Raw genomic sequence first — 10,495 nt, forward strand, 5'->3', positions numbered from 1 at the left:
CTATTTTTACAAATTTTGTAACCTCTCTTTTGCCCTATTAAATTCAATTTTACCTTAAATATGGCCTGTCATGACATGTGGGCAATGTGATTACTTAAATGCTTGTAAACAGTTCTAGCTATTATGTATCCAGACCAAGTAAACATACATGAAAAAGAAGATTAACTGGTTTGTAATTTGTAGTCCTGGTTTGGAGTTTTTCACAGTAGTAACAGATCAAAGCTGAGGAAAAACTGCTTTAATATCTTCACTGTACATCATCCGGATGGGAGGAAGTGTAGAGGGTCCGTGTTTATAAGATGTAAAGATTCTTTTGATGGTGGGACACTGGGAGAGATGAAAGGCAGAATTTTTTGTCACTTACAGATCCGAAGTGCAGGCAGGACACACTTAGGGACAGGGTAACAGCATTTGGAGCTTCAGGGACACAGCTTATGTATGGCAAGCGGCACGGGGTTAGGTCTCCCGGGCTCCCTGTGAATTGGTTAATTTGAATAATTTCACCTGCTTTACCAAGAGGCACTGGCTGTGGTGTGATTAGGGCTGGTGCACAGAGGCCCAGAGTGTGAGAGTCGGAAAAGGAGCATGTTTAGTATGTGGATCTCATCAGCTACTGAGGAAAAGGAACTAAACAGCCTCTTATTGAGGCTTCAAAACTGGAGCAAAACAACATTAAAAAGAAACAAAACAAAACAAAACACACTATATCACACGCTGGAGTAGGGCTAATCTGTCTCTGAGCAAGTTATTCAATTACTTCAAACGTCAGTTTCCAGATCTTTAAAACAGAGAGGAAAAGAATACTTATCTTTCAGGGGTTGTTGCGTGATGAAGGGCGAGATCCACACGGCATGTTTGACACAGCCCTGGGCCCCCAGTGAGGACTCCGTGTGTGTCACACATTATTACCAGGGCCAGTTCCATGTAGTCTTTCATCCCAGAAAACACTGCTTCACAAAATGGGCTGCAGTGCTGATTTTTAAATTATTTTTACTTCATGCCTCTTTAAATATTGAAAACCAAATATATACAGACTATCTGTGCTATCGAAACTAATTTCACTTTTAACAGCTTGTTCTGTTAAAGCTATCCTAATGATCGTATTCTGTTCATCAATGAATTGGTTGCACAGTGAATCTAAACCAGCAGGTTGTAATTTGGAAAAACCACATCTCAAATAAAATTGCTTTTTATTGATTTTTGAGAAAGAAAACAGCATCATATAATTTTAATCTCCTGCGATAACCAGAGTAACTGAGAGTTTAACAATGGCTTATGGCATCTTTTCAAACTTAAAATGAAGATCTATTGATTTGTTCACTTGCTCTTTTACTATAAGAAAACAAAGACTCTAACTTTAAGTAAATTTCATCTGAAGATTCTGAAAACAAGACTTTCAACTGAACCCATGCAGGTATTTTCAACTCTCTCTGTATTTTCTAAATATGCAATGTTAAATTGCCATACCTTTATCACTTATCCATATTAAAAAATTTATCTTTACTACAAAACATTAAATATTACTCAGAGAAATAAAATCTAGAGTCATAAGTATCATGAGAAGTTTGAAAAAATTTATAAAATTACATAGAATCTTTGTATCTAAATGGAATAGTAGCATCTTCGATTCTAGTATTTTATTTCATTGCTTCCAAACATGGTCAATTTTTTTTTTCTAACTTCTGCAAGAAAGAAACAAGAGTAGTCCAGCACGTAATTATGCAGTAGGGCCCAACATGGATAATTTGGTTTAGAAACTTTTTGTCTGCTACATTTGGCTGAGTCTAGGCATATGGGTTTTATAATGCATCTAAAAAAGTTTTAAATGAATGACCTGTGTTCGTATATTTATTAATCACCTTAGTATCCAATCAAGTATGTTGGGACTATAAATACACATTTGTAATAATACACACCTTCTCTTGAACTCTGATCAAACTTTTAACTTAACAATATTTATAAAGCACTTTACTAAATTTTACTTAAAGGTTTTTATTCAACATATTCCCTGAAGAGCACATATGACTAAAATTATTAAAGAATTAAGTGCGATTTCTATGTTGTTCTGTAGTTCTTAAACTGGGATGATTCAATTTATAATTTAATATCTGTAATAAAATATTAAAACTATACAGTATGAACTATGTATATAAAACACATAAACGAATCATACAACACAAAAGCAAAGAGCGTAAGAGTCATCCAACACTGAACACAGCAGTAGATATCACTGACTATAAATCTATAGCACTAGCAGTCGGCATGTAGTTAGAGATTTGAGGCATTCTGTAATTCAGAAGGGTGGGCTGACACAGATTCTATAGGATCAGGGAAACATAAATCTGCCCTTACTAATGATTGGCCTACAAAGTTGGGGTCTAGACAGCCAGCCCATGTCCTTATCTCTCTTCAACAGGATCCTGGATTTTTATCGAAATGCATCTAATTTAAGCATCTAGAAAAATTCACGAAATTTTTAAAAACTTTCATCGGAGAATCAACGTTTGTAGCAAGGAGATTTACAGAAGATTTCATCCTAAGCATCCTGCTTGCAGAAAGAAAAACTAAAGTCAGCTCCACCCTGAGTACTTGGACAAACATTCTCAGAAGCCAGCCAAAATCAACAGCATGTTCCTGGATTGCTGGATTTGTCTCGTGACCCGTCAACTGGCCTTGCATCTGGGTTGGCTGCTCATCGAGCTGGTTACTCATTCTCAGAAAACAATGAACTTTTGATTTTGACATAACTTTTATTTTGATTTGGAAAATATGAAAAAGGAGTATGATGAAATAAGATTTCTTTGCAGCAGTTACTTTCATTATGCAAAACAGATTTTTAGAGCATTAGGTAAATGATATTGGGCCGTCAGCAGTAATTGCAACATACACAAAGAATATCCATTTCCTGTAACTAACGGGATCATCGAAGAAGCCATCTTGCATTTACCATGAGACACAAAAGGTCTTCATCCTCAAGCCCTCATTTGTATTTTCACAGGTCAGTTTTGGTCTGATGCAATTTGCTCATTATTTATGCTCATTTCACAACAATGTCCTTAGAACCTTTGCATTGTTCCAGACAGTTTTGTCTGGAACATTACAAAATAAAAGGCCTAAATTAGAAAGTGGGTTTTTGCCTAGTTTTAGATGCACCTTTAATTTTCCACTGCTTTGTTTTGTCTCTGCTCTGCTATATTTTATTCTGTGTTGACATAACTCCAAAACAACATTTGAAAAAAAATTAGTGTAACAAAAAGAATGGTGATTTTGCATGTCTATGCAAAAGTTTAGTTGAGCGAACTTTCTTTTTAATAGATTGAACTGCCAGTGAACATATCTAATAGTAAATGGATCTCTGAGAATGCACATGATCTGTTTTCAACATTTATCATTTTTGACATACTGTGATTAAAAAATTATATCTACTATCAAATATAGCATAATGCTAAAGCTTGAAGAGAACTTTCCATTTTTATGTAATGCAAATGCTATCACAGAAGACAACCTCTAGTGGTTTGATTACTTTGGAAAAAGGCAAAGTCATTGCTAAAACAGAGCAACATGTTTTTCTTTTCTGATTCAAACAACATGAAGAAATTATACAATTTATATTTATTAGTATGACGAGCAATATAAATACAGAGACAAATCAGTTTCTCATTCATTATGCAGATTTGATTTGTATAATTTGTCAGTTGAGGTTTTTTCAGCTCTAAGAAATACAAAACTAAAAAAGGTTTAAAGCCCTGCTACTAAAAGTGTAGAGCCTAGATAAAAAATATCAGCCTCATATAGGAGCATGCAGACTTATTGAAATATGCATAAATTTAACAAGATTCCCAAGTGATCCACATGCACATTATAGTTTGAGAATCCCTGGCTTGATCAAGAGAATATTGTATTTTTCACAGAACTGGAAGGTAATTTCTGGCTTCCCAGGCAGCATCTCTGTAATTTTCTTACATTTCCACTCATGTTCCCAAAAAGGCTGCCACAGTTCTGGACATCATGTCTTCACATGACTTTTCTTCCGAGACAGGAAGGGCGGTTTCTCTTTTTGTGTCTCATTTTGACAGGGAGGAAAATAGTTTACAAAAAACCCTTATAAACCTCTTTTGGTGCTATTGGCCCCTACCAGGCAATTCCAGGGGTGGAGGGATGGAATTGTCAAGATTGGTTAAGACTAATCAACATTCACTCTGGGGCTAAGGTGTGGTTAGCTTTGCTGGGCACACAATCACACAGGGGCTCTGCTACTGAGAAAGGGGTGGGGAGACAGATGGCCATGGACACTGACTGTCGAAACTATTTTGCTACTTTTGGTTCTTTATCCAACAAAGACATGCCATGAAATTCACAAATGATACTCCAGGAATCCATTTCTCTAATAATGACTGTAATTCGAATGTCAAGTAAAAGCCTTTTCTTAAGACTATAATAATGCATTGTCTCTTCTATGATCTTTTTATAAACACAGTGTGATACACAGTGTGGAAATATGGAAGTTTTGTGGGGTTTTTTTTTGTACTGTTATGCCTGTTAAGCAACTGCTATTTGTAGACTGAACAAATAAGAGTAAATATTCTCTCAAATTTAGTTGGAAGACAGGACACAATGAGAAAGATAACAGGATGTTTGTGCTGACTAAGTTCTGTTCTCACAGAGTTTAAAAACTTCTAAAAGAAACAGTTGTCATAGCTCAGTTTTTATAGCAATTTGAGTTACAGTGAGATAAGGTCACAGTATTAATTAATTTAGTTAACAAACACAGGACACTTACCATGTACCAGGCCTTATTCTAACTGCGGATATATGGAGATAAACGGAATAGTCAAGATCAGGGAACTCGCAATTGAATGAAAAGAAAGAATAAACAAACAACAATTAGAAAACAAACAATGACCAAATTTAAAGGTAATAGAAAATAGAAAAGTGCTGAGATAAGGAATAGACTTAATTAGATAAGAAAGTTAGGGAAAGTCTTAATGAAATGACATTTAAGCTAAAATTTCGGTCTGCAAGCTATGCCATCCGTTTTTCTGTTCCCTTGAGCTAAAAACAGCTCTTACATTAGAATTTTTTAAAAATAGAAGAAGAAATAGAGTTTATTAAACATGAAAATTCATTAAAATTTTAATTTTCATAAAGTTCCATTGGAACACAAATATGCTCATGCATTTAGAGCTTTTACTTTACAATGGCTGAGTTAAATAGTTGCAACAGAGAATGTATGACCTAAAAGCCTCAATGTATTTACCACCTGGCTCTTTGTAGAACTTGGCTCATTCTTGACCTAGAGAACAGAATTTAGCCTTAGGAAGAGGCAGGAGAAAGACATTCCACAGAGGGAAGAGCATGCATAGTTCTAGAACAGAGTGGAGCCAAGTGGCCGAACCACAGTGACACATGGAACACAGGCAGAAATTGAGCAGGGGAGGTGGCCAAAGCCAGTTCACGTAAGGGACTCACACCAGCCAGGTGCAAAAGGAAGCACATGGTGGATTTTAAATTAAGAATTACTCAATTGCTTACGGTTTTAGATATCCTGGCTTCTAAGTGGAAACTTTATTAGAACAGAGCCGTAGAAGAGAGAAATCCAAATGAAAAGCTATTTACTGGCAACAGCCAGGCAAGAAGTGACCAGGGCTTGGTCAGTGAACAGCTGGTCCCCAAATCCTTGGAGAAAGAAGTTCAGTAGTTCAGGGTAAGCAGTCAGACACTGACCACAGCACTTGTTATTCCCCACGACATGCAAGCATTTGATCTGGAGATTTGTCTCCTTGAACACGGTATAAGCCAGCTCAGGTTCTGTGGCACTTATGTGGTAAGTGGCCTATGTTCAGGGCTATAAACCAGGCTGGGCAGGAGAACATGTTACGTGAGATGTGATATGTTAGGGTGGTTCGTGAAAAGTGCCTCAAAAGTGGATAAAAAAATGGAAAAGGTCTAAGCAGTTGTTTATTTATATAATATATTCCGAACTTTATATGACAGGATACATGTGAGAGTAAGCATTTCTTACATTAACAAGAAAGGAAGAAATGGAGAGATGGGGAAGAAGAGAGGAATAAAACCTTCAATAGGTCCTCTTTGGCACTCTGGCGACCTTTGCCATATGCCTGGCTTTTTCTTATTCTTTCATTTTAGTTCAGCTTCAAACAGCTTTAGATGATCTCTTTTGTTCAGTGAAATAAACCGAATATTTTAACCTTACCTCATAGGAAAAGAAACAGTGAAGCTTCATAAATCATTTGCCAAATGCTGTGTAAAACTGCATTTTTGGCTCATTTTCCCACTGTGTACTTATGAGAATTTCACTCTGAATATGCACTTGTTTGGCACACAGAATGCTCAAATCCTTGCAATGTACTTTTGGAAGGAGACTGGTTAAAACCGTTGGAAGAGATCGTAGTCATTCTTGTAAAGGAGTCACCCATAACAGCTCCTTTATCAACAAAATCTTGCCACCCTAAAGCATATGAGGACCAGCTCCTGATGGGCATTTTTAAGGAACACAGAAGAAAACTGAATTGATAATAACAGCACATTCAGGGCATATATAAATGTTTGTTTTTATTGTTGTTAGTATGCTAGGCGCACGAAGTCAACGGGCAATTCATTTGAAGTTTGGAACTTGCAGCAGAAAGTAAAGGAGGGTAATTGATTTATACTAACACAGATAAAGGGGCTTTTGTGTAGTTGAGAACTGGTTAAAGCAAATTTGTCTAAGCATGATTCTAAGCAGGAAAGACATTAAACACTAAATGCCAGTGTAAGATTCTGAATGCAAACTGAGAATATGCTTCAGCACAATACAGGCTGCAGAGTAAATAGAGTGCTGGATTAAGAGTCAGAATTGCCACTCTGTAATGTATTAATCATGTGACTTTGGGGAGGTTATTTTAAACACTTCTGGCCTCAGTTTTTCAGTAGGAGAATGGGGTGATTGTATATTTAATCTGTTCAATTTACAATCATCTAATATAGCTACATGAGGTAATGGCCGAGAACACACCTTGAAAATTACTTACACACGATTATAAAAAAATGAATTCATTAAATGAGCTCCTAGAGTCAATATAGTTACTAATCTACTGCAAGCAAAAAAGTCAAACTATTTCTGGGCATAAATAAGGAAACAAAGGTCACTGAAATATTTCCATGAGCATCTGGGGAAGGTAACAGGAGTCAGAGGAATATAAATCATCTCCTACCTACACCATCACTGTTTCTTCTCACTCTGACTTCAGAGTTAAAAAGGTTGCCTCATCTCTCAGTTAAGCTTAGCTCTCAGACACAAGACAGATAAAGCAGGTTATCAGCAACTAGTTTGGGGAGGCCACTTTATAACTTTTCAGTTTACACAGGATCTTTTCAAAATTCCACTATAAATCTGAACACACGTATTTTGCATAACCTTTTTCTCGTGTAGCTTCTACTTCAAGTATATATGGAGTGGGGAAGTAAGGATAAAAAAAATACCATTTTATATGGTATTTTGGCACTTTGTACCCACTAGAAGCAAATGATAGAACAGATGCTGCAAACAAACCTGTATAAAAATTAGGAGTGTTGGCCAGAAGCTAAAACACTCTCTTACAAACAGTAATTCCAAATCTTTTCTGCAGTGACCTAGGTTATAAAGAAAATGGAAAACCGTCCTTCTAAAAAGACCATAAAAAATGAAGTGTTATCTTTCCAGCTGAGGTTAGGGTTGTGTGTGACCTTAGAGCTGGCGGCAATGGAAAAATCACATTGAGCTTTAATATGTTCCTCGAGTGGTAGTTTTTCCAAAGGAACACATGTACATGTGAGTCTGATGAGCTCCTGTGAGTTACAGAGGTGTTACATTACAGTGGGAGACCAGCAAGCCTTTACGTCAAACCTTTTTCATACTGAGAACTAAAGCTATTGCCCATACCACAGAAACTACACAGGATTTTCCCAAAACTGCAGCTGCCTGCTTTTAACCAAAGCTGAAGCCAGCATGGCCATAGGATTTTTGCCATTTTGACGTCCAATAGCAAAAAAAAAAAAATTAGGCGTGAATACTGACTTTAGCGGGAGGGGGCAGGAAGTATTTTCCAGTGAGATTACAGAGGTATTACAGGTATTTTCCAGGGGTATTACAAAGTAAAGAAGCAAAACATACATATTTAAGCTACATCTCTAAATAAAAAGTTCCTCTGGGATAAACCAAATAGATGATTAAGTATTTGAAAAAACATAAAGCAGACACAAGTAATGTAACAGTCATTACATGCAAAGAAATTAGGCAGGCTGGAATAACAATACACAGAGATAGGCTTGTCTAGCCTGATACGAACAGTAGTGAAAGTCTGGAAGCATTTATCTTTCCTCTGATTAATTTTAACTATCCGCACATTTTTAATAAGATCCTTCTAAAGCCATTTTTTGAGATAAAAGGTAGGATCCTGCAACTCCTATTTCAGCTTCAGAAAAATTATCTTTCCCCAAAAGCCTAAGCATTTAAGAGTTAAAAAATAGTTTTCAAGGATGATTATAATCATTGCATATATATATTTGATATCAATATATGTCTGAAGTATGTTTCCATATGTAATATATAACCAGAATATGTTATATACATGTGTATATACATCCATATGTACCTATATATACACAGACACATGGATTTTTGCCAAAAAATTAAAAAGTCACCATGCACACTTCCTAATGAGCAGTTCATTAACGAACACAGCTATTCCAACAGACGCAAGAAGCTGTGCATGGGCGCTTCTCAAATGTTTGCTTTTGTCTGACTTGGTTTTTGTGTTGGGAATGCTTGGTGTAATGGTCAAGTATAGTTCTCTTAACTATTGTTGTAATAAAAGCAATAATATAAGAAAAGGAATAATCAACTAGACATGTATCCTACTCTACTACTCTGCTCTGCTACAAAAAAAAAGTCAATTGAACCATCTTAATGGTTTTGGAAAATGGTGACGAACGTAATTTCAAAAGATATTTTTCAAGGGATAGCTCAAAGAGAACAGCGTTCAAGTATTGCATTGTGCTCACGGTCTTAATTCACACTTTTTCCCCCTGTTAACTTTAGCTAGTATGCAAGAAAAATCTATGAAACATACACCCTCGCACTATATTTAAAAATCATTTTTCTAAATAATGAAGGAATAATGTATTGCACTATTGTTCGTTCGTTTACCAGTTCTAACCAGCGGAAATAAACAACTGGGCAGTGCAACTGAAAGACTCATTTTTATTCTGTGCTCCCCCACTTTAGCCTTTGTAGTTCAATTACTTAAGGTCTCTGAGCTTCAATTTTCTTCCCTCTCTCCTAGGATCTTGACTCATATTCTTCCCCCTCCCTTGGGAACTTATACCATTAATTATGAAGTTTCTTGTTTTTATCTTCAGAGTCTTTCTCTCTACTGGGTTCCACCCATGTGCTTTCATAAATATACTTACGTGTTTTCCTTTGCTGAATACGTATGACCAATCACAAATACAAACATACACACACACACGCACACGCACACGCAAACTTTTATTTTCCTTGTCTCCTTGTAACCTACCATCCTGTCTCTTTCTATTTTAGCAATCTCAAATTCTTTCAGGTCCTCAGAAACTCTACGGTCTCCAAAAACAGTTTGGCATTACACAGCTATTCTAAGCACGTTTATATTCCAATGTCCCAGAATTCTACTCCTAGGAAAATGCTTTCAGACTTGAGCAACAGGTAATACACAAGAATTTCTAGAACTGTATTGTTGTTAAAGCAAAATCCCAGAAGCAAATAAAATGTCAAAGAGGTGGATAAAACAATTTGATAGCTTTTACACTGGACAACTATACAGTAATGAAAATTAATTTACCTCAGCTCCAAGAATGAGCTTGGATGGCTCTCAAAACACGATACTGAATGAAGAAAAAGAAAATTATAAAACAATATATGTAGTAAGCTTCCATTTACATAAAATTCAGAAACTAACAAAATTTGACAATATATGAATTAAAGACATACACATATATTCATAATATAAAGCAAATGACATACATACAATTCCTAATATTAATTCTATAATGAATATATAATGCATATATATTTCTATTTCTACATATTGTTGATATCGGGAATAGGAACACAATGCTTCAAAATTATTGGTAGTATTCTATTTTTTAAATAAGGTGGTAGGTTCATGAAAGTTATATATAAACTTCTGTGGGTATGACCTCTTTTACAGTTTAAAAACTCCGTGGTCTTTCTTGTTTCTATCCCTTTACATATTCCGCGGCCAGCAGCATTCTCTCCTTTTTCCTATGCCCTCACCAGTGTTTGCTGGCTAGCTCCCACTGATAGTCCCAGGTTCATTATAGTTCTCTCTTCCCCAGGGAGGTCTTCTTTGATCTAAAGCAGGTGAGCTCCTTTGTTATATTAGACCATGTCGTCTTGTGTTTAGCCTTTCTTAACATTCAGCTTACCTGTTAAATGTCTATTTTCTTCACCAGGCTC

Source organism: Manis javanica, chromosome 10 (genome assembly GCF_040802235.1).
Source record: "Manis javanica isolate MJ-LG chromosome 10, MJ_LKY, whole genome shotgun sequence".
NCBI classification, from domain to species: Eukaryota; Metazoa; Chordata; class Mammalia; order Pholidota; family Manidae; genus Manis; species Manis javanica.